The sequence below is a fragment of the Corvus kubaryi genome, unplaced genomic scaffold (assembly GCF_017639235.1).
Source record: "Corvus kubaryi isolate FWS band 111438036 unplaced genomic scaffold, C.kubaryi_AGA036_p1.0 37357, whole genome shotgun sequence".
Taxonomy (NCBI): Eukaryota; Metazoa; Chordata; class Aves; order Passeriformes; family Corvidae; genus Corvus; species Corvus kubaryi.
Genome location: NW_024581117.1, coordinates 13,340,778 through 13,365,641, shown reverse-complemented (window position 1 = coordinate 13,365,641; position 24,864 = coordinate 13,340,778). Strand labels below are relative to the sequence as shown.

Below are 24,864 nucleotides of genomic sequence, written 5' to 3'. Positions count from 1 at the left end.
AGTCTGTTTAATCGTACTTGAATCATCTGCATCAAAATGGGTAATGTACAACTTTTTAAGTGGTCCTGAACTGTGTTTAGGTTAGAAAAGACTAAAACACAAATACATTAAAGGATCCCATACTGCCAGTTTGTGATTATTACAAAATGTGAATTTGAAGCAGTCGAGGTATTTATTTTTGTGAACAGATTTTGAGCATCACTGTTCAGTGGTTTTTTTTAATAATGTTGACTTTCCACTAAGCAGGTGTACTCACAGCAAGGTTTCACCAGTGAGGTGGCCATACTGTGGAAATGGTTTAACCAAGTCATACCTTAGTAAGCAGCTTAGAGAAAGGCAAATTTTAAACCTCATCATTGCTGGTGGTCCCCTCTGTCCAACGTTCAGCTGGTGGAGCTGTGTGTTCCCCATCATGCTGCTGGGATAAGCCCTCAGGACTAGTGCTGCCATCACTGGTACCTGGCACCGAAAGCTCATTCGAGTGGCCCAGCCAAACCCAGCTGCCTTTACCACTACAAACACAGGTGTTTCATCTTGTCCCCATTCATTGCTTCTGTGGACACTGCAGTGCCAAATGTGACCTGGAAAATGATGCTGGCAAATTTAATGTCTACTGGGAAAAGACTGGAACCTGCTTGGTCTTGCACACCTGGTTTTTCCATGACACATCCCATGGTGCCTTTAAGCAAGAGAACCAGTGGGCACCAAGCTGGATGGGAATACGATGTGCCAGGCTATTGTTGGACATCTGCAGAGTTTACAGGTGTGTGGACACTATTTCTGTAATTTACTGCTTTAATCTGCTCTCTCCAAGTGGTAAAATGTTCCCCAGTTTGACATATTTCAGCAGTTGCGCAGAGACTCAACAAACAAACCCAGTGTACTGTAGTGGCTTCAAGCATGATTTTTCCTCTCTATCAAAGGCTTTTGGTTAAGCAAAGAAATGTTGAGTGTTGGGTGAAAGATGTCTAACTTCATGCCTTGGCTAGGAAAATATTGATGGATTTTATGGAAGGAAAATAACAGTATGCTGTTGGTTAAGAGGTTGAAAAGGGTGCCTTTGTATTGTCTTGCACTGTGTGTTTGTAAGGCTCAGCTTCCTAGTGATTTTTCCTGGTGACTGCAGGGCTGCATTTGGCTTGTTTATCAAGGGAACCTTAATCTCTCTATATTGCACTTTGTTTTCCAACATCAGAGATGTTTAGACATGAACAGAGACTGAACAGAGCTGCCATTCTGAAACTGGTATGTGATTTGCAAAGGGAAGCTCTAACTGTGGAGGTCAGGCTCCATGCTTCTGTCTCCCTCCCTCTATCCAAATACTATTTTCAGGGGACAATTTGTCCTGCTTAGACTGAGAGCATTTCTTGCCCTTGGCCTAGCTGATACCGGTGTAGCCTGTGTTGGGAAAGGAATACAAATGGCATAGAAGGTTTTACTCTTTGAGATACCATCCAGTTTTTTAGGTAATTAATGGGAGAGACCAGAAGTATTGGCAAAACTTCAGCTAAGTTGCAACTCAAGAATTGTTATAACTCAGATGTGTTTTACTGCTATCCTAGGTAGACAAGGGAATACCATTTGGAGAAAGGTTTAGTCCAAATGCTGTAATGAATATTCTGTAGCTTTGGTAGTATCACAGCTACACAGTTTAATCTGACTGTAGGATCCAGTTAATTATGTAATGCTGTGGTGCAAAGTAAGCGTGAATGGCTTACTTGCTAGATGTAAAATGGAGTTACAAAACAAGAGTAATTCCTTCACTCTTAGGAAATGGGGAAAAGCTTCTCAACCCTGATTTGCTAAGGAGCAAAAATCAGCAAAGGCAACTTGGCAAAGGCAAGTCACTGGAGTGCACTGTGGTTTTGGTGTACAGTGATGCCTTAGCTCACTTCAGTGGAACAGCAATTAAAATGTTTCAGTCACAAATTGTTCTGGGAAAAGAGTACACTTCATACTTTTAATTTAAGAGAACCAAACCCTGAAGATAAGGTTTTTATAGCAAAGAGGAGGAAGCCTAAATGAACAAGTCTGATGGTGTATCCCTGTGCTTTGGCAGATACATTTCTGGGAAACACACTTTATATTCTCTGAAGACTTCACTCCTGTGAAGCCTTAAGGGTATGTGCAAGTCCCACTGATTTCCAAATGCAGCATTTCCACATGAAATGCTCTGTGTGAGTAACGCTTTACAGGCCTAAGTTCTGCAGAACAGCTGCTGCTCTTCTGTGGCTTGGGTGCAGAGAAGATCTAGACTTGAGATCTGATCGAGACTTGAGATTTGCTCTAGACTTGTAGGCCTAAGTGCTTCTTTTCAGTTGTACTTCAAAATATCAGTGTTTTTATGGGAATTGAAAGAACCTGCATGCTTAAGGTGAGCTTAGTCTTATCTTGATGTCTCAGTGGTGTTTGCTTTGAGCTTTACAGCTGAAGTATTATTATTCTGCTAGTGCTAAATCTCATTGCTGCTAAGCTTTACAATGGACAATCAAAATGCTGTTGGAGAGGTCTCAGCTAAGTGCGTGTCTTTTGTATATAGAGAAATTTGCTGAAAATGGGTATGGAATAATCCAGTAAAATTACTGGTTGCACATCATGGGAAAGTGATCTAGATGCAACTTGATTGGAGAAGTCACTATGAAGATCAAGCTTTTTTTTCTTGAAGCAAATTCAGGGAAAAGATGCCTTGAACAAATGTAATGGTTAGATAGCGCTGGGTCTTCAGGGAAAAAGGCCACATGCTTGTTATAACGGATGTTTCTGTGAGTGTGCTTTTTTTGCCTGAAGACTTCTTTTTGCTAACCAGAAATGTCAGTGAAAATGATGTGAATTGACAAGATGCATCAGTGTACCCTGTAGTTTACTGAGATGATGATTAGGATAATACATCTTCATGTTTCATTGTGAGCCACAGTACAGTGAAATATTACTGACTGCATTAATGGTGACTGCAGATGTGTTTAAAACTCAGTCTTATGGGAAACTTATGGGAAACACCTCAATTCTTGTTTAGCATTTCAGTGCCACCAAAGAGCGCTGTGGCATCGCCTGGCCTGGCCTAGAGATCTTTATGTTGGGCATCCGTGGGCTTCGCTGGGCATAGTTTTGTTTTTGTCCTTGCTGCTGCATTTCTGGTAGCTCCACAAATATCCCAGGAAATGTAGGTGATGTCAAGCCAGAAGGATTTACTTGTCCAGAGGGTGGCCAAGGTTAGTCAGAGGAAGGGCTTTTGGGTTGTGGACAGTCACTGATGATGCAGTTTGGCTCTGTCTGTGGATAAGGACCCATGGCAGGACGGTAATTCAGCTGTTTCTGAGTTTGAATCCGGTCTTCGTGCTTCCACTGCAAAGCAGTGTCTAATTTTAGGGCCATTGCTCAACTTTTGGGCTGGACACCAGGTTAGCACCTGGTGGAGTGGTCAAGCAGTTGGTGCAGCCTTTAACAAGTAATAAGGGTTTTGAATGCTAAGGTCACTGTCTTGGGAGAAAGGAGTAGTTTCTTCATATTCTTCAGATTACTTTGCTGTAGTTCTCTAACCAGTCATGAATAGAGCACCCTTAATCTCTTGGTGTGACAACATCCACTGTTAAGTAGGACCTAGCTTGCAAACAAGTTCACTTCTGGCTCTCACCTTCCTTTCCTGAACTGAAAAGTACACTCCTGTGGGAAGAGACTGGAGTTCTGCTCTGCTCTTTGTCAGAACTTGACTGGTTTTTTTTCAGCCAGTGGCTTTCCGTGCATTGTAATTTTCACCTGTCAATAGACAAGCTGCTGGTTGTCTAATTAGGATTTTTCTGCCCTTCTTTTCACTTTGCAGTATGTTTCATGCTTTGAGATGTTTGGACAGCATCTTTTGCTAAAGGCCACAGCTCTGTGAACTGTTAACACAATGTACCTAGTGCTGTGTAGTACAGAGTGAGCTTCAGGTAGCTCTGTGCAGTGGAAAACTGAGTGTCTCGAAATTCAGCCAACTTTTGGTTCTTTATCTTAGCATCAACAGCAAATTTTTACTCACTTGTAAGGAATACTTAGTAAATATGTTCTTGAGAAGCTTCTTTGATACCTATGAGTGGAGAGTAATCAGGAAGGCCAGTAGATCAGTTCTAACTCTGATAGCTAGGAGACGAACTGGTTTATTTTCTGCACAGCTATACACGTGTAATTAAACGTCAAAGATGAATCTTAAAAAAAAAGTCTCCTGAAAGTAAACACCCAGGGAGAAGTATTCTTAACAGTCTTTAAACTGTAAACATAATGTGCAATTTATTGAACTGGATTTCAGGATATATGGTGATATAAGTAAGTCCAGTGCATTTTTGTAAGCTATGCCAGAAAACATGTATGTTTAGGTTGCGTTGTACTGTTGCTGGGTAATTAAAGCCTTCCATAAACACATCTTGTTGCTGAGGCACTTCACAGACAACTTGAGGAGAGCATTTTTGCCCTTCATCCATGAACCATTATTTCACAGAACTTAAACAAGCAAATGGGGAAGATTTAGCATTGTGAGGAATAAAGAAAAGGAACACTTGAATTTGTTAAAGTGGCTTGATGAGAATATTATCAGATTGTTATATGCAGTATTAAAGAGCTAAGGGTAATTCGGAAAATTGGATAATGTATTCCCCTGATTAGAAATAAGGAAATAGAACAAGGGGTGACAAACTGCATGCAATTACCTGTTTGGTTAGAAAGGGAAGGGTTTTGTCGAGAGCAGCCCCTTTCTGCCCCCCCCGTGGACAGAAAATGTGGCACCCTATTTTTCTTATTTTTCCGAAACGTGGGAGAGGGTGAAATCACTGAAAATATAAGTTATGTCCACAAATTCTGAACCGTGGGCTCTGTAGTGACTTAAATATCGTTTGAATTTGCAGTTGGGTGTTTTTATTTTACACTGCACTGGCCAGCCTCTGAGGTCAGGCTTTGCTGTTCTCAGTGGCCGCTCCGAAGCAGTTCTCTCCTCAGCCCAAAACTGAGGGCAGTTCCCTGCCCTGCTCCTTGCAAGCTTGTGGTAGAGCTGTCCCTGGAGGTACAGGTTAAATGCTGCTAAATGCTGTCTTTTCTCTCTTCCTGTTCCTCCTTTTTTGTGCCTCCCTTTCAAAAATCCCCGGTGACGGATTAGCCGTGCAGAGCATGGCACAGGCAAGGCGTGAGTTGTTCTCCAGTGCTGACCACAGATATTTGCAGCAGCTTCTGCCCAGCACCTGCTGCCTGCAGGGGAGGCCAGTGGTCAGCTCCCTCCTTTTGTAAGGCTGGTTACAGTCCCTGCCTTGTGCACGTATGTTTTCCTGGCTTTGCTCCTGTGGAATGGGCACAGATTTTGCCCCAGCCACCCCTGATACTCCTAAACTGCATCTTACTTGTTTTACAGCCACACTGTTTTTCCTCTTTCCCAGATATCTGCAGGGCATTCAAGCTGATGTTTGCACGTGAAAACCAGACTCGCTCTGAGGAAGTCTCAGCTGTCTGGCTGGCTTTGTGGGCATGATACAAATATGAAGGTGGTGATTGGGCTTGAGGTTCAGAAGTCTTAAAGCACTGCATATTGTAAACATGTTTCTGCATTGACACATTTATGCCTTTTCTCCAGACCCCTGCCACGGCAACAATGAAAATTTTCTTTGTTCATAACACCGTCCATTCTTATCCAGTCATTGGATTCTATCCCTTTACAGAGCTGTTTTGCAAACTGACAGGGGAGTGTTGTTGCAAGTTTTGTCCTGACAGACATCTCTGGTTTTTTTTTTCTTACAATCATTACCAGACAGGATCCCAGTTCTGTGTCCTGCCTGAAAGCAAAGAGACCTTGGATAACAAAGCAAAGGTGCATCCTGCTTCTGTTCGTTGTTTTTCTGAAGTGTGGAAGAAGTGCTACAAAAATCAGGGAGAGTGAGGCAGGTGTTCTGGGGAAAATGTTGCATTTCTTTTCTGGTGTAATTCCCATTTGTTTATAAAGGTGTTTAGAATACTGAAGTTTGGGTGGATGCTATTTGAGGTATGTATTCTCTCAGCCCAATCTGAGTTATGAGAAAATAGTGCTTTCTATGAATGTTTTATTTATCTGTATTGATCCACTTAAACTACTCGACTGCATCAACAGGTTTGAAGGGAAGAGCACTGTTCAATACCAGCAAAGTATGTGCAGTTAAAGCTGTATCCACCTTGTCTCAGTTTGTTAAATATAGTGTTTGCAAGCTTGATGATTATAGCCATTCTTGTAGTTTTGGGTAGGTGTTTACTACTTCACCATAATTATTATGTATATTCCCATAATAAATCAAAGATTATTCAAGTTCTTTCCATGCACTGTTCAGATTTTGACCTCTGCTATTGCTGTATCACAGCATCTTATGAGTATTTCCTGAAATGTAAGTGCTGCTGGCCATTCTTTTTGGTGTTTGCTTTCTGCTTCCCTCTTGTGTATGATTCATTCCCATGAAGGCAGTATGGTAAAGCAGTGAAACATGCTGTGTGAACGATGCCATTTGTCTTGGGATGATGACTTATGGCTAATAGGAAGAGAAAGAAAAACTGTAGCTCTAGGCCAATATACAGATAAAAACTGAATTAAAATTAGGTGGGAAAATGTGTTGTGCCAGACGGCATCTCCAGTTCAGCTCTTTTGCACATTTTTTTTAATACTTGCAGTGCAGAGAGGGATGGTGGCAAGAATGATATTTTTTACCAATCTGTCCCAGCGAGAATTTACAGTTACAAATGCAGCTTCAGTTGTAGTCCTAGCCAGAGCAAAAAATCTTGTAGGACACATGCCCATTTTGCATAGGTTGTTTAGAGCACAGGATTTCTTTGCCACAAGCAATTTGGGAGGCTGAGGTGGTGATAAGAAATGCAGCAGCAATTTCAAAATGCAAAAGCAGAGCTCAAAGGGAAATTTCTTCAGTCCTCTGGGACCCTGGAGCTTAAGCCCTAGCAGGCAGCCACAGCTGGTGGAGCTGGCTTGCAAGCAGCTTGAGGATGGTTAGCAGCCTTTCAGGGTAAAAACCTAAACCAACCAGGCTTCAAAATGTGACTAGCACAAAGTATTCCAGCTGGATCAAGAAGTCCCCTACTCATAGACAATCAGAAAGGAAAAAAAGAACAGATGAGCCAATGGGTGTGCTCCAGGATGGTTGTAATTGTTTAGTTCCTCACAGCCCTCAGGACTGAATGGCATTATTGTGCAGTGTCTCGCTCCAAAAGCCAAATAAACCAGTGCCCAGGAAAGGTCAGAAGCAGAATGCTGTGAGTAATGTATGTGTGATGTGTTACTGCAAAGTGGATTTTGGTGTTCAGACACTGCCTTTTGATACTGGTGGTGTCTAACCCCCACGGGCTGTTAACCAGCCTGCTGAAGGCCGGTGGTCAGAGTGCACCCTGACACAGTCTCAGCATCCTTTGGGTTAAACCAGCCAGCTAGTGAGCATGTACACTGCTGTCCTTCCAATGTCACACTGTCCCAGAATGACTGTCAAAGATACTTCACTTGTCAAACTGTTGTTCAGGCAGTTATTTATTTAGATGATGCTTTATTCCTGTCCAGACATCAGCAAGTCTGGCAGTCATTTGAGATCCCGCAGCTACTCCTCTCTGGTGGAGACATCAACAGCAGGGACAGTTGCAGCATGCAGTCTGGTGTCTATGCTCTGTGGAGAAAACAGTCATATTATTTATCAATAAGGATTATTTTCTAACATTGCTAAAGGAAAGTTCTTTGTGACTGTTACTACAGAAAACAAAATCAACTCGCAGAAACCTGTTAGCAATTGAAATACCTGACAGGGGCCAGAGGTGAACAGTGACAGCATCATTAAGACAATCTCTGCACATCACCTTTGTTCCCCTGTGCCATCTATGTACTCTCTAACAGTGAGATGACTTCAGATGTTTTGCCTGGCTACCTGTAGGTGAAGTTAACAGGTAGTTCACAGAAACAAGGAAAAATAATGTGGAAGTTATAAACTATTGCTGAGGGATTAGATCTACTATTTTTGTGAGGATTTTTATTTTTCAAACATACTGACCCTTACTGTCCACAACAAAACCTTTTGTATGATCAGCATTTAGTATTGATGTAGTGTGTGAAGGTCCATAAAACAGTCATACAGTCCTTTAGACAACCAGCTCGCTCTGAAAAGTTCAGTTAATTTCTAATATTTCAGTCTCATGAATCCCAAGTACAGCAAAGTAATAGGCTTTAGTGTGCTTATTTTGTTTTGAGCTACTTGTAGAGAAAGTGAGTCTCTCTAGAAGTGGCCCCAAATTCTTGATTCATCTGTTTTTTCTTGCATTATTTCCATAGCTTCTCACCACTTCAATGCAGTGAACTGTGACACAGCCAGAGATGGGGTGTAGAAATCTAGATCCTCAATTTGAAATTCTAGAAGGAAAGTCAAAGCCCACGATTGCATTCTATCATCCATTTTGTAGCTTTTTCCTTTTCTCAGCTTAGCCTGTGACCTTTCTGTTTGGAAAGGAATGAATAAATTCAGCCGCATCTCCCTGCTGTTTATTAGTTGCCCTTAGGTGCCCTGCACACTTTGCTCCCTCCCCTTTCTCATTAATAGGTTCAGAATAGATTTTCTTGTAAACTCTGCCTGTGGGGTTTCAGATGCTTAATCTGTTTAGAATCTCTGAAATATCTTCTGGTTGCTATTGTAAGCTTGCAATGCCTTTCTTGAGAGGCAGGGGTGTGAAATGACGTTTTTGTTTCAATCCTGCTCAATATAAAGTTGAATGTATTTATGGATATAAATATTGAGACAACATTTGTGAAAATTACCCAAGATGAACGTGAAGGTGCGTTTTCAGCATCTCTCTGTCATTTGCAGTTTAAGGTTCTAAAAATGTGCAGCTATTAACATTGGTTTTGACTGTAGAAATTATTCCCTTCACCCTGGATTTTTTCAACCTTTTCTTTGTAATTTCTCATGTTCTGCAAGCTGTCTTCTACTTAATGTTGGCATTGATTTATCCACGCTTCCCTCTTGTTTTTCCCATGTGGTTTTTTTTTTTGACTTTCAGTGTTTGATTGTGATTGCAGTGATTTACTTCTGGAACAACACATCAAATACTGCAGTTAGTTTTTTTTGTTTTAATCAAATGATTTATTTTATGTGAGGGGGACAGTTTAATTATAAAAATACAACCTAAAATTTAAATATGTTGTCTTTCAGTTATGCTGGTGGCTTAGGTCCTTGTTCATCAGCAGTGCAGCTTGGAAGGCAGATAAATAGACTTTGCTCTTGAATGAAGCAAGTGTTAATTCCTCTTGCCACCTGCCCCCACAAACATTTGGCTCCAACACTACAGCAAAGCCCAGGAGGCCACGGGCCAGCCCTTCTGTCTGTGCTCTGAAGGCAGAAACCATGCCACTAGCATCTTGTGAACCTGATGATTGCACTCAGCTTTCCTCTCTTATGCTTTAATGAAAAAAAGAAAGCTTTCATTGCAGCCTAGCCAGCCTTTAAGAAGAAAATAAAGCAGTAGAAACTGGCTTTTCACATTTTTTGTAGATGAACATGAATCACTTCTGTCTTGCTTCTTAACAGCCCTTGACAATATTTATATTTAACTAACAATGTTTTCCATGTTTCAGTCTACTGAGTTTCTTGTTTTCTCACAATTTCTTTTAGCTGTGCTCACTCAAATGCTGATTATTTCTTATTGATCAACTGCTTTCATCTGTACTGCTTTGTAGGAAGAAATACTAAATGAGGTTGAACGTGATAAAAATAGTCGATTTCATCTATGCCAATTTCTGGAACTGGCTTCCAGATTTTTCTCAGTTCACTTTCTTTTTTCCCTGGTGTGTATTTAAAATACATATGTTGCTTATAACATAAAAAAAATAAAGTTCTGATAGGTTTTACAGACATTGTAGCCAATGACAGTGGCTTTTGTAGCTGCCCCTTTAGCATTTTTGAAAAATGTCAGGTATAATTTGCAAGTCTAGATTACTACATACATGTAACATTCAAAAATACGTTCATATCCAGGACAAGTTAAAAAAATAAAAGTTGATTGGGTTCACTTTTTGCATTGCCACGTACTTTTCTCAACAGCTGTTTCAGCACAAGCCAATGACAATTCTGTGAAAAAAAGCCCACACCTAATGGATGTGCCTTAATACCCAGGTGCTTACAGGTTAGTGAGGCTTGTCATGTAACCTCAGTGGATTGCCATTTTCCTCTGTTAATAATAATCTCTTGTCTGAAGAATTTTATAGATTACATCAAGTATTAAATACTGCTGGTAAAAAAAAAAACTAGTTTGCTAAAAGCGACAACTGTAATAATTCTATATATGAATAATTTGCACAGAGCTCAAAGAATGTTCTCACTTGACATATTGCCATTAATTTTTCTTTGTGCATGCTGGGTTTTGTACACATACGAGAACAAAGTGGAGGTTAGTTTTTCTTCCCTCTTTTCTTCCTCTCCAATGTGTTAGATGCCTTGTTATCTAATTTTAATTCTATCTAGAAGCAACAGTGAAAGATTATCTTTTGGTTTTCATGCAGTTCAAACCAAACAATCTGAATATTGCTGGTGTTTTTGTAGCTACCTCATGCATCCCCTTAACAAGGTTCTCATGTCTTCAGATTGGGCTCAGTACACTGTAAATGTATCTTGAAACATTTAACTGAATAAATGGTGGAAAATAACATGGTTGAGTGCAGCAGTTTGGTGAAGTGATAAATGTTAACCAGGTTCAGGAACAAACCAAAAAAACTACTGGCATTTTACCCATCTTAATAACGATGGGCTCTTCTCTCGAACCCCTCAGCCAGTAGTCAGCTTTCTGATTTGGGGAGTCTGCTTCACATTGAAATGATAGTTTAGCCTGTTTTTTCTTCCCCTTTGCTGCCCCAAGAGGACTGAGCATCTTCCTTCTTCCTCCTTCATCCCTGAAGGGTTCCCCGGGGTTATGTTGCTCTCTTCGGGTACGGCATCCACAAAGGTTGTGTTCTTAGGAACTCTCCTCCTTTTTCAGAACTGTGTTACCATAGAATGGTTTGATTTAACAGGGACCTTTAAAGTCCATCCAGTCCAACCCCCCTGCAGTGAGCAGGGACATCTGCAACTACACCAGGCTGCTCAGAGCCCCTGTCCTTGAATGTTTCCAGGGGTGGGGCATCCACCACCTCTCTGGACAACCTGCTGCTGTTTCACCACCCTCAGTGTGAAAAACGTCTTCCTTGTATCTAATCCAAATCTGACTTCTTTTAGTTTGAAACCATCACTCTTTGTCCTACCACTACAGGCCATTCTAAAAAGTCTTTCTTATAAGCCCTTTTTAAGTGTTGGAAAGCTGCAGTACAGTCTTACAGTTGGTTTTGTGTAAATCTTGTTGAATACGGAGATGATTGTGTGGATTAAACTTTCAGAATTACTTATACCTCATGAACTTTACCACTTCAGATCCCCCACTCTTTGCAGTGCTGTGGATCTGCTGGAAGCTCCACATGCTAGTTTGCCAGAGCTTGCAGCTGGGAATTCTCCCTTCTTGCTAGCCTTGGGGTGCTGTTGGGCTGCTCAGGTACTCGCTTGCCTTCCCAGCAGTGTAAATTTAGCTGAATTTAGTTCCTTGTTAAAATAGGCTACATGTCCATCCTAACAGCAGGACTGCATGGGAGGGAAATGGGACTCAGAAGCAAATGGTTATAAATTTGGGGGGGATATATCATGCTGTCCCCAAAGTGGAAGCTGCCTTCCCTCCCCGTTTCCCTTGGGTGTGGGACACCGATGACCTTAGGCTTGTGGAATAATGTCAGTCACAGCCCTTGCTGACATTTGGCTGCTGCTGAGCCTCTCTCACTGTCTTACATGATTTGTTCTCAGATGCCAAACCCTAAATGCGAGCCTGGATGTAGGAGGGTGGGAATAGTGTCTCAGTTTTCAGAGAAGAGTTGTGTTGGCGAGGAAAATGCCTGTATTTTGAGAGGCAATTTTGACTTGACTATACATGATCTGTGACATAGCCTGCGTGATCTCTTGTAAGTGCACTGAACAGTATTGCTCCTGTATGAAATCTGCCGGTATAGTTCCACTGAAAAGCTAATGTAAAGAGTTCGTGTGTACTGCCACTTGAGCTTGTTCCTCAGCCTCAGAGGGGATGTATCTCTGCCTGCCTGCTCTGTGACCGGTGCCTCTCCCTGCCCTGGGGCTGCTCTTCCAGATGTTCATCTGCTAGAGATGTCAGCAGAGGTGTCCCTCCCCCTTTTTCTTTTGGGGAAGGATTGGAAAGCTCCTGCCAAACACAAGTTTGGGAGTTCCATTTACAAATCCTGGCACTAAACCGCTGGTCAGTGCATGAGCTCCGGCTGCCTGGAGAGCAGTTCCTGCAGCCCCGGGGTGTTGTGCCTGCCCTCAGCACTGAGCTGTGGCCACCACCCCAAACTTGTCAGTGCTTTGGTTCCCAGGTCATCTGCAGTTCCGTCATGCTAAAGGGCGGACTGTGCGAGCTCCCCTTGTTTGTTTTCCAGGGCAGAGAAATGAGAATGTAAGCTGCTTAGAGCTCTCTTGAACTGTTACCCGTGTTCACTGCCTGCTCTGATATTCACTTCGATTTTCAGATGCAGGGCTAAAGCCAGGCTGCTGTTAGAACATCACGTCTTTTTGAACACAAAAGAATGAAATGGTAGAAAGTCAGTCATACAACTGCTGTAAAAACAAGCATGCAGACAGCAACAACCTAATGAAGGAGCCTGGATAACGTGGTAAACCCTGTAACAGAACTTCTGCTTTTGCAAATATTTAGCTGTCACTCTATGTAGAGTCAAAAGTGTTGAAATCACCTGGAATCTAAAACCCAGACAGTCTCCCTTGCTCTAGAGAATGCATGCTCTCTGCCAGTTTAGTTATTTGGAGAGCTTGAAGGGAAATAAGCCCCCTGAATGTAAATTAAAAATGCGGTACATGTGTGGCTCAACAAAATCATCGAAAGAGCTGAGTCATACAGGAGCGTTTTCTTAGTCAATAATTACAGCAATACTTTCGGTTTAAGACACAGAACAACTGCACCCTCTAGTGACAGATGGCGGCTGGGCCGGGGGATGGAAGCAGCCTTTGCACTGTGGCGTGGCATGAGAGAAATAGAGATTTCATGTTACAGAACAGACCACCTTTGATGGAAAAAGAGCTTTAGTAATTTTTTTTAAGTGCATTGATGAGCTTCTCAGAGCATTGCTTTTGCTTTTATGGACAGCTTAGCTTGTCACTGGGTGTCAGACCACGAATTGCTGTTTACGTTGAGTACGTTTGATTAGAAAGGAGCTGTCACGTTACTTGTCAATGTGTCATGTCATGCTTTTGGTTACTGCTAAAAAGAGCTTACTTCTTGTTAGGAATATCATTAATAATCCCCTGTATGTTTGAATGGTGTAATGTGACAGTGTGTCAAGCATGCTATATGCAACAGTGATTTTTCCTGTAGGGAAACAAGCCGTGTTTGAGTTATTTGCATGCATTGGAAATGCAGTTTCCTCTCTGAACCTATGCACTCTGGGAGCCTGCTGCTGTAGTGGGGATTTCACTGGAATGCTCCCAAGATGTCAGTAATTAGTTAAATGTAGTTGCTGGTAGGGCTTACAGGGGGAAGGTTGAAATTCGTGTGTTGATACACAAGATTATTGTTATAATGTGCAGCTAAATCCAAAGCAGAGTAATACACAGTTAGTGACTCTGTTCAAAGCAGCTTTAAATCAGCCAATATTTTGGCTTTAGGGGTTTGGGTAGAGTGTAGGTTTTAGCCAGACTCTTCTCTCCTGTAACTGCTCACGCGATTTTGATTTTTCTTGGAAGCACTGCTGACAGTGCGTTGCTGTTGCTTTGCTTGTCCCCTGTCATTCAGCACTGTCACTTCCTGCCATCCCTGGTCATGGCCTCTGGAAACCATCCCTCTCCCTCAGCACCCGAGAGCTGATTTTCCTGGGAGAAGGGAGCCATGTTTTCATCAGGGAGTGAGGTTTTGTGTTGTGTTGGCTCGAGCTGTTGTCAGATGTCAGGATGTGTTTGCCATATGCACTTCCTGTGATCTTCCTGCTTGTTATTTGAGTGACTTTTGAAGTAGCCATTAATTGGCAATGGGACATTTTGTAGTTTTCAACAGAGGGATAATATCACTGTCAGAACAATTTTCACATGAAAGTTACATTCTATTGTTGTTGTTGTCTACTAACAAGCCCCTTTCTTTTTGGAGGTATTAGGTTACTGTTGCTTGAGCTAGCCAACAGTTATTTTTTCCTTTCTAAAGACAGATATTACATTAAAATTATGGAAATGTATTAGCAAATGTCTTAACTAAATATTGATATTGTGATATATTTACAACTAAACCCCTTAAAAATCCAAGTATTTGAACTCTCAAAGGTATGTTAAAAATGTTTCTAAGAGGAAACCATTACAAATATGCATCGACTCTAAATATAAACTTCAACCATTTTGTTTGAATGTCAGAACACCAAAGGAGCTGAGCTCTTTGAAAACCGTTAAATGTCTTCACATCTATATTTGCCTCTAGTTAATGGTGACAAATGTCTGTGCTCTGGAGCTCATAATACTGATAGCCTCTATTACATATAGATACGTAAAGGATACATGTGTGAATTTTTATAGTTGAAAATTTTCTTTGCTGTATCAATACTTCATGTAGACTCTGGGCTGGAATACCTCACTCCCAATTGAATTTCTATTTATTTAAAATACAGTAAATTTTTTTTTAAAGTTTTCAAAAAAATATTTGAGAGAACATACTTAATTCATCAATTATGTTTTGCAAAAAGCAGGAAGTAGCAGATGGCAAATTTTAGCAGCTCTTAAAAAAAAAATCCATAAAGAAGAAAAAGATTTTTTTTTTTTACAGAATCACAGAATAGTTAGGTTTGGAAGGGACCTCTGGAGATCATTCAGTCCAACCCTCCTGCCAAGGCAGGGTCACCTGAGCAGATGACACAGGAGTGTATCCAGGTGGGTTTGGAATGTCCCCAGAGAGGGAGAGTCCACAACCTCCCTGGACAGCCTGTTCCAGTGCTCTGCCACCTTCTATGGAAAGAATCTCTTCCTCATGTTGAGGTGGAACTTCTTGTGGTTTTGTTTGTGGGCATTTCTAAATAAAATATTTTAATAGAAGGACTATTTGCACTCACTAAAAAAAATCTTGTGAGAAAATTCCAAGGCTCCCTGCTTTATGGGACATGTTGGAATTGCTATGTCAGTATAAAAGGGATTAGATTAACTACTGAGATGAGTGTATTCTACTTCAGATAATTGTTTCTGTTGTTCAAGGGCATCTCTATTAACAGAGCTCAGCGCAACAGCATCAAAATCTGAAATCAGATCAAGACACTGGTTCAAATTCCAAACTAAAATTTACATGTCATTTTCTCATTAGATACAAATATAAATTCTAGCGGCATTTCCCACCATCTCTGTAGCTAAATCAAATTTAGTGACTCCAGGCTTCTGAAATTAGAAAGGGCTTCTCCTGGGCGCTCTCACACTGGTGACTGGCTGCAGCACAGTTTGCTACAGGACAGGCCATCACTTCCTTTGCAGTAACTCTCGTGTCATGGATAGTTCAGGGTGCCCTTAAGCAACCCTCATTTTTATAAATTCAGGAACAGTTTCACAAAGCAGGCGTGTTGTTAACTCTGCATTAATGACTGAGCCGTGAAAGCTGCTTTCAAAGGAGGGTATTTTTCAGCCGCCCACATCCGTGATAGAAACCCCCATAAGAGTGTGGGTTTATGAAATGCCATGAAATATTCTCAGTCAGCAGTGCTGCAGACATGGGCAGGAGCAAACCAGTGCTTTGGGATTGGCTTGTCCTGCCTGTGCTGATTCACAGAACAGAGCCAGGACATCCAGCAGCAGTGAAGGCTCCCATGGGCTGCCCAGCATTTCTCTTTCCCTGCTAATGCATGGGTCCATATCTCTCTTTGAATCCGGTATAAAACTGCCAACAACAACTTTAATTTCGTTTCAGTTTGGGTGAAAACCAAGCTGACTAGATTAGTCAGGCTGGTTTTGTTGTCTTCACATCTGTGATTTTCAGTCTGGAGAGCAGGTTATCTTTTCTGGTCTTTATCTGTAAGTGCTGTAGGCACTTGTTTATTAAGACATGGATTTGAGCTCCTCCCACCCCCTCTCCTGTAATATTGTTAGTCAACTGTTGATGTATGTTGATTACCATTGTTTTTTCTGGCATGGGTAAGTTTTAGGAGTGAAACTGTATTTTTTCCCCGAGACAATATTGATATCTCAAGTATTTTTAAAAGTTTCCTCTTCCACAAAAATTTAAACAATTCTAACTTGCAACGGAATTGATTCTTCTGGTGGTAGTTATATTTCGGGCTGTTACTGTATTTCCTTCCAAATAAAGTAAAAAATCAATAGGGTAGTGCAAAGTTTTGATCTGTGATTTCAGTCTGGTCTTTAGCAGTGATTGGTGTCCAGCACATCACTAAAAGCAGAAAGCCACATTTGTGTGTTAGCATTTGTAGCAGTACCTTAATCACAAATGGTGACTCCCATAAATATCATCTACAGCAGTACCTTAGTGACAGACAGTGACCCCTGTCAATGTTTGATCAGTTGTAGGACTTGTCAGATGGCTTGTTACTCATGCTAATTCTAGAAGAATTTTTCTTTGCTGTGGAAGAGCTGCCAGCTATGTTTTTAATTCCTGGTCTTGAAAAACATTTGTACAATGTGGTTTATATGCCATTTTGGGAACAATTGCATTTGCTCTGAAATAAAATTTTTCTTTATTTTTGGTGACCCCATTATGTAGATGCAGTAATGTTTCTTTATAAATGTTTTAACTTTTTTTTCCTGACAACTTCAACTCTGCTTAACGCTCATTTCTTTCTCACGAAGCCATGGTATTTATGATTTTCTTTTTTGGATGGGATGCAAGTCTAGGAAAGCTCTCCTCACAGAGAGAGGTGGTGTTACACCTCCCCCTCACCCCTTTCTGTTCAGGGACTCTTAATCAGAATTTGTTCTTTTTGAAGTAATTTGTTGTGACTTAAGGGGGTCTGTCTGAAAGCTATAGGAAGCTGGTGCTACTGCAACAGGTGATGGGATTTTTGAAGGAGAACATTTTGGGTTGGTTTTTGTCTTGTTTTTTTGTATATGCACCAATTCTGGGTGTTCCTCAAGCTATAGCTTAAGCTATCTTGGTCACCAGCTTTAGAAAAGAAATTTGCAGTGAAAGGTCATAACTTACATTGATTAATGTAAGTTATGTAGGTCAACAGGTTGAAGGTTTTGCTACTTTTCAAGCTCAGTATGTCCTCTCCCCCTGAAACAGGGCTTGGGGAAAAGGGAGGGCTGGTTGTGGGTTTCAGGGAACAGTGTGATCATGGCAAGTAGGATGAGGGAGCACTGGCAATGGACTTTTTAGAAATTAAGTGAGAGGGAAGCCAGAGTATTTCTTAAAAATTGATGACAGTCTGAACAGTGGTGCTTGGAACAGTGAGAAAGTTTTGGATTTGGGAATTATCATGAAGGGATAAAGGATTAAGGTATCACCTCCATACTGGGGAAAGAAATAGTGTTGTCTCTGTTACATCCCTGAATGTGATACTGGTTGTTACGGCTGCTGAGTTGGGAGCAGGCTGTTGGTAATGAATATAACCAGGGAGTGAACTGAAAGTCTAATGTGGGTTTGTTCTTTGTATACTTATTTCATTACACTGAGTTAAATTCTTAAATCATGTTATTCTTCACAGTTTAAAATTTGTTAGTGTATTTCTGGGTGCACACAAGAAATATCTTATGAGAAAGAGATGCAGAAGAGTGAATCATCTTGGAGGTTTAACTGTATTGCAGAGAAGTAACACCCACAACAATGAGTTCTAGAAGGCAGTTTATCATATTTCAAGTGTTTACAATATATGTGTGTGTTTACACACACACAACGTTTGTATGCCTACACACACGTAAATAATACCTTAAAATCCATTTTCACAAATATTACATGTATACATTCACACGTTTATACACAAGAATGTGTGGTAAAACATTGCTAACTTAACCCACCTAAGCAAACTCCCAGCACTGGCATTGAGTACCAGGCTATGGTTTTATTCTTCAGGCCACAAAGTGCAGCTGCATCTACAGGGGAAACTCCCACACCTGTGCGGGTGAGAGCCTGGAGCTGTGCAGCAGAGGATTGGGGCCAGCAGTGTTTAACTGATCTTCTACAGCTGCTCTGTGTAATGTTGCAGTTTTGGGGAGAGCCTTCTCCCAGGAAAGGCTGGTGACACCACACGTTGGTGCTAAGCTGTCAAAAAGGAATTTGATGCAATCGGCTAAGCCCTAAGAAATCAAAGAACTATTCCTAGTTCTGTGTAGTATTTACACAATGCAGTTTTAGGGCTCTTTGCACAGATCAGTGTATAGACCCTGAATGTGAGCTGCTTGTATATACAAAACTCCACTTACTGTTTTTCCTAGATAGTCCACAAGATGGTAGTGCACCAAAGTCATGTCTCTGTATATCATGCTGCAAAAGAATTTTATTTAAAACTCGTATCAGTTTACTGGCAATTCAACAACAACAAAAAATAGATTGTGGGTTCAGCTAGGTTAAGTAATATATTTTGCAAGTAGATATGCTGGAATTTATCTGGGTAACTCCTATTAATGCTTGTCATGCACTTAATACATCAATTCAAAAGGCTCTGTGCACCTCTGAGATGGATTTCTATTCTGTGCCTTTGGGACAATAGCTTACAGTTAAGAATTAAGCTTCAGGCACCCAGCGGGACTTTGGGTAGTTACTGCCTAATTTCGCATTTTTCACTCTTGCACACGCTGTGTCAGAGCTTTAATCAGTAAATATTTCTGTTGATGATCTAACTTTTTACTTGATTTCTTTTAATGTTCATCAAAAGTATTAATTTTCGAAATACTCATAAAATTCCCTGATGCCAAGATGGGTATGGAAAATTACATAGGGAATAACTTTGCTAATTTCTGTTGACTGCAGCTTCTGCTCGTGGGGGAAACACTTGATCACTCTGTGTGCCTACAACTTAGTTTCCTAGAAATTGTTGTTCTGGGGTGGAAGGAATGGATAGATACAAACCCCTCTGCTTTCTCTTGTTCTTCTAAACTTCCATTCCTGTGCCTGCTTCAGCTGATTCTGGCTTTCTCCTGTGGTTCCAGTGAAGTCAGCCAACATTTTTCACTGGTGTTAGGGTTGTGCCCCGTGCCTGGTTCTGGCTGCTGTAATTGTGCTGTGCTGGTTTACTGATCCTTAGCGCAGCTCTCCTGGCAGATCCATGCATGTGTCACTGGCTGGTGATTATGCTTCAGGTTGTCATTAGAAGGAAGGAGCCGAATTGTTTTCTCCATAGTCAGTACCTTTTTGGTCTTCAGGAAAACAAGGTTTGATCCTTGAGACTGTTCACAGGTGGAAAAGGAGTCCTGTGATACCAGGAATGGCGATATGGAGAATAGTTCCTGAATAATTAGAAATACAGGTTACAGGTACTCTCAGACTTGTAGCACCTCTGTCCCTTTCTGGGCCTCCACTGGGTCTAAGGGGCATTGGATTGTGTCTAACCTGGAGATGCAGAAAAGGAATGCCATTTTATTAGTGACTGGAGTTGCCTTCTTCAGCAGCTTTGTTTCAGGGAGAAGCACGGCAGTGGGTGGTGTTGGTGTGAATGGTCCCTGCTCTCAGCTTCCAGGCTGCCAGCTGTCAGATCCTGTTGTCCCACAGCAGCAGGTCCTACTGAGCCTTGCAAGCATTCCCCTCTGGGGTGCTCACAGGCACTGCTTCCCTCTCAGCAACTTGCATTTATCTCAATTCCTCCAAGCAGCTGAGCTTGCAGTTGTCCCCTGCAACAAGAAGAGGATTTGTATGGGTTGGACAGGGATATGTGTGCTGTAGGGAAGCTTTTCCACACCCTTTCTGGGAGCAGCAGGAGGCTGTGCTCTACAGGCCGTTCAATGGCAGCAAGGTTTTAAGTCTTTGAAGTGCTGGAATTGCAGATTTGGGGAGATGTAATGTCTTAGTGAGCCCAAAGCCTGTGGACATGCTGTTGAGGGGATATAATGATTGCACATACTGATACATGAAGAAGAATGCTGATTTCTAGACCTGCCTGAGTGTTTATAGTTTTAAAGAAAAATCAGTAGATTGCTGATGGATAACATAGCAGTGAGACAGTAAAGCTGGTTAATAAATACCAGTTTGTGTTTCTCTAAATAGGTGATAGGTGGATTAAATGTCAACTTCGTGGATCAGGTTAGTGTCAGGTGTCAGTTGCTGCGTGAGCTTCCTTCCATTTCTTTTTTTTTATTTGTTAGATGTTTTTCATTTTGACAAATCTATTAACCCACGTTTGGCTACAGCATTTGCCTGCCAAGACTAGTTTTAAAGTAAAATCATTTTTTTCCAGCAATTGAGGCATAAAATGGTCTTTAATGAAAATAGCAACAGACACTTAACTCTAGCCCTTCCAGCCTGATGTCACAATAATGTGAACCTTCAAAGTGAAAAGCTACTTTCACAGGTATCTTAAAATCTGTATTGACAGGAGGTAGTTGGTATGATGTGTAATTTCACCATATCCTTAATTCATCTTTTTGAAGACTTTAAGGTAAAACCAGCTTGGTTTTGTTGGGATTTTTTTATGAGCTTTGCTCCTAAGTTGGGCTGCATTCCTTACTTTTGGTTAATTTACAGTGCCAGCTAGAAATATTTTGGTAATGTTGTTGTTCAGTGAGTATGCCCCTGAGGCATATTTTGACATGGTTGAGTCCCTCTGCTGCTTCTTCTTGCATGGCCTTGACTATTTGCCTATGGCTTCATCTGTGCCAGGTATGACACAACCCTTTGCAGTTGCCAATGTGAACAACATGTCCTAAAAGCAGCGTGATCCAAAAGGGGAGGAAATGTTCTGCTCGGGGCCAGGTTTTGAGTGGCTTTGTTGAAATCCAGTCTCTGTTCTTACAATGGTTTTGCAGAAGCATTCAGTAAATTCTTGGCTCAAGGCTTTTTTTTTTTTTTTTGATACCTTTGCCTCACTTTTATTTATTTACTCATTTACTTATTTTAAGGTGCCCAGTGCTTGCCTTCTGCTCCTAGGCGCTGTATTTTCATCACCATGGTGAACAGTGACCTGAAAATTCACCTACTCTGTAGGATTGGGTGAAGTCAGCCTTTTCCAGTATCATATATATGTAGGATAGTGGTAGTCGCTGGGCTGCCTGCATTTTTTAATGTCTCTGCTGCCTGGATTTCTACTTGTTCTATAATTTTATCCCCTGCCAAAAAGAGGATGATAAATGATGCTTTGGGTTATTCACAGCTTCCTTGAGAAAGATGTAAAATATGAGCAAAACGTGAAACCATTGCTGATCCAAGCTGAGTGAGTTTGTTTTAATAATAACAAAACAAAAAACCCCACCCAATATATTGCCTTGAAATTTGAGCTGGAGAGAACTGGGTTTATTCACTTCTTGCTACAGTGCTCTTTTATGAAAAGAGTCTGAAGTCCCAGTGACGAAAATAACTTTATTTCTTGATTTGATGAAGCAAATAAATTCTGAGTTGAATTTATTAATTCCAAATACAGAGCTGAAGTTTGCTGTGTCTTGTGATCCATGATGGCTGAAGTTAGGCTTGTGGGAAAGATTAATACTGGAGAAGGCAGAAGTGAAGCGCGTGCATTTAAACAGATTGGGGTGGAACTGCAAGGTTCTCTTTTGCCTCTGAAGGAAGACTTAAGGTGTAAGCTCAGCAGGTCCTACTCAGTTATGCTGTGCTATGTTTTTCCAGCAATTAGTCTCAGCCCACTTCAGCTTTCACATTTGTTTTTTGTTATTGGTTTGCTTGGTTTTTGGGGTTTTTTTAATGGTATTGGCATCAGGTAGCTTTTGCAATTGTGAAAAGAAAGGTCTTAAACTTTAAGAAAATGGCTGGCCATTATAATAAAACTGCAACACCTTACCATAAGAGTCAGGAAGCAACTCAGAAGGATTTTACACTCAGTCATCCAGAAGTCAGATCATTGTGAAGCAAGGAGATCGTTCGTAGGTTAGAGGCCGGAATTCATCACTTCACCTTCGGAAATGCCTAAGCCCCCTTCCCTGCTGCCTTTTTCAGTGGATTGTTGGGAAAGCCTTTTAAACTTTAGGGTGACTTTCCACCTGGGTTGTATTTAACTGATGGTTTTAACAATACAGGCAAGTTTCAGCCCCTTACTGGCATGCTGCCGAGCCCCTGGATGAGGGAATATCTTGTTGCTCTTGCTTCTGCCAAGCTGTTAGTAGCTCCTGTTATGTCATTTCCAGAAACTCTTGTCACTCTTGTCTGAAATAAATTGAGCATTCATTTGTCTGTTGCTCACTCTTTCTTCTGTACTGCCATTTGCAAATGGCTTTCTTGACTTGGTGGCATTTCTGGGAACATGCTTTTAGGTTTGCCTTGCTTTACTTTCTATCAGTTACTCAGCTATTACTTCATTTGCCTCAGTGGAATGACTCCTGATTTGTGCACACATAGAGTGAGATCAGAATTGCATCCTTTGTCCATAAAAGCATTTAAAGATATCCAGTGATTTCAAATCCTTTGTGAAGTTTGACTACTATTGAAAAATACGTTGTACTCTTGGGGAAAAGAGGAGAGTCAGTCACTTAAATCAGAATTGGATAAAGCAGATGAAGAGTAAATATATATAACTCCTCTTTCCTGGAGGGGAAACTAGGCAAGATTAATGCCTGTCTTCTTTCATCTGGTATATTTCAGTATTTGAACGGAGCCTTGGTGTTTTGGATTTCTTTACTTTTTTGTTTAGTAACAATTTAGAACGTGCAGGTATCTCCTTGATGTGTCTGCTCGCAGTCCAGGAGTATGATCAAAAAGGTTGGTAAGTAACACTGGGAATAGTTTAGAAGAAAACAGAAAACAAAACAAAATTTTATTCCTTTGTTGAGTCTTGCACTGAGAAGAGCTTCTGTTTCTCCACTACCCCACATCCTACTTACTAAAAGAATGTAAAATGGGAATATGTTTTAAGAATAGCAAAAGAATCACTTCTTGTGTGAGGGGAAGTTAAATAGAGCAGATCTGTACAGCTTGAAGAGGAATGAATAAAGGGGAATACGGTAAAGGTGAATAAAATCGTGCCTGACGTGGAGGCAAATGAGCAGGAATGAATCACTGGTGTTTTTATACAATTTAAAGGAAATAACATTTCCATGTGCAAGGCACAGTTAAATTGTGGAGCTTTCTGCTGTATGGGTATGAATGCAGAAAGTGTCTGTGCTTCCAGCAGCAGTTCCTGCTTCCAGCCTTACTTGCCTACTCATTTCTCTGTAGTCACATCTGTCACTTTGGAGCCACCAGGTGTCAGTTCACGCAACCCCTTCATAACCACAGGCCTTGGAAGTGCTTGTCAGACACCTCAGCCAAAGCCTTGCATCGACATCAGGCTTCCTTTCCATGCAGACTCCTGGAGGCTGCCATCCCTTCTAGACAAATGGAGAGTAAAAAAGGACTGCCTGCTTTCTTACGCCCATGATGGTCCTTCTCAATTTTTCCTGCAAAGCTCCTATGGGATCCTAGAGAAGTTTGTCTTTATTACCTCTGGTCCTAATCTTAGACCTGCCAGGTGGCAGTGAGTATGCTCAGGTTTGTCTTTTCTGGCTTACTGTTCTTCAACCAACCCTGGTCTTGCTGGAACTTCTCCAGTAAAACCAAAAACCCACCTCAGCCTCAAACCCCAACGATTTTTGCCTTTATTGTAGCTTATACTCTTCAGGTTAAGTAGAAATGGACCAAAGGTCGTTTTCAGAGAGGGAAAATCCTGTTCCAAGTCCTTGAACATAGCCTAGTCTCTTGGCCAGGCCTTTCCACAGGGCAGGACATGCTAGGTGCAGGTATGTAGATGGAATTTAAGCAATGTGAGCATGGCTCCTATTTCCTTTCTTGGAAAGGAATTCTGGACAAAAGTGCTATCTAGCTATTTCTTGCTCTCCCTTGATTTAAGGGTCTAAGTTATGCGCAAACAGTTTGCCCAGGCCTCAAAATTTGCTGCTCATCAAAATCATCTGTTGTGACAAGGATATCATTTAGCTAATTTTTTTTTTTTGTCTGTGATGTTGATAATGTTAATTGTCCAAATTTTTAAATAGTTCTCCAAAACCAAAATTCTTTCACTTGGCAGATTTATGCATAAGGTTATAAAAGCTGTCCACAGAAGCATGGCTTTGGAGAATATGTTTTTCCCTAGCAAATTATTTTCAGTGCTAAGAAATATGAAAGAAGCGAAAGTATTTTGGTGCTTTGGAAATGAAAGTTCTGGAGAATTTTAGGTTTATGCTGCTGGGTCAGATTGCTGTGGTAATAAACTGTGTCCTCATCTATAATTTTTAAAACAGCTATGTTCAATAATCTAGTCAATATACTTGGGTGCCTACTCACCACATCTGGGTCTATGAGTCTGATGTTTTCCTTAGCAGACTTGATGACAAAGGTAAAGAACATCTTTGATTTGTGCTTGGAGCTTAATTAAAAAAAAAAAAAAAAAAAATTACTCAGTACCCCACTGTGCAGCTTTAAAGATTCTTTAAATAAGACACCTTTTCACAGTGGGGTCCCTTGCGTATATTTTATTTTTTCTTTATTTCTTTCTCTTTTTTTTTTTTTTTTTTGTTAAATATAAGTTTTAATTGGAACTTCTTAAAATGGTTTTGATGTGTCAAAACATCACAAAGAATGATCACAAGAAGCAATGTGGAAGACTGTTTTTGTTTTCCTCTTGTGGGTCAGGCAGAGATGTCTTGCCAGTTCTGGTTGGTAAATCCTTTCTTCATTTGACTTAATTGACTTGGTTGCACTTTT

General features: G+C 41.0%; 1 protein-coding gene across 2 annotated transcripts in view; it reads left to right on the top strand.

The window, feature by feature from the left end:
- ANK3 (ankyrin 3) overlaps positions 1-24,864 on the top strand; it is a 345,762-nt gene that overhangs the window by 109,871 nt on the left and 211,027 nt on the right. The window lies entirely within an intron of this gene.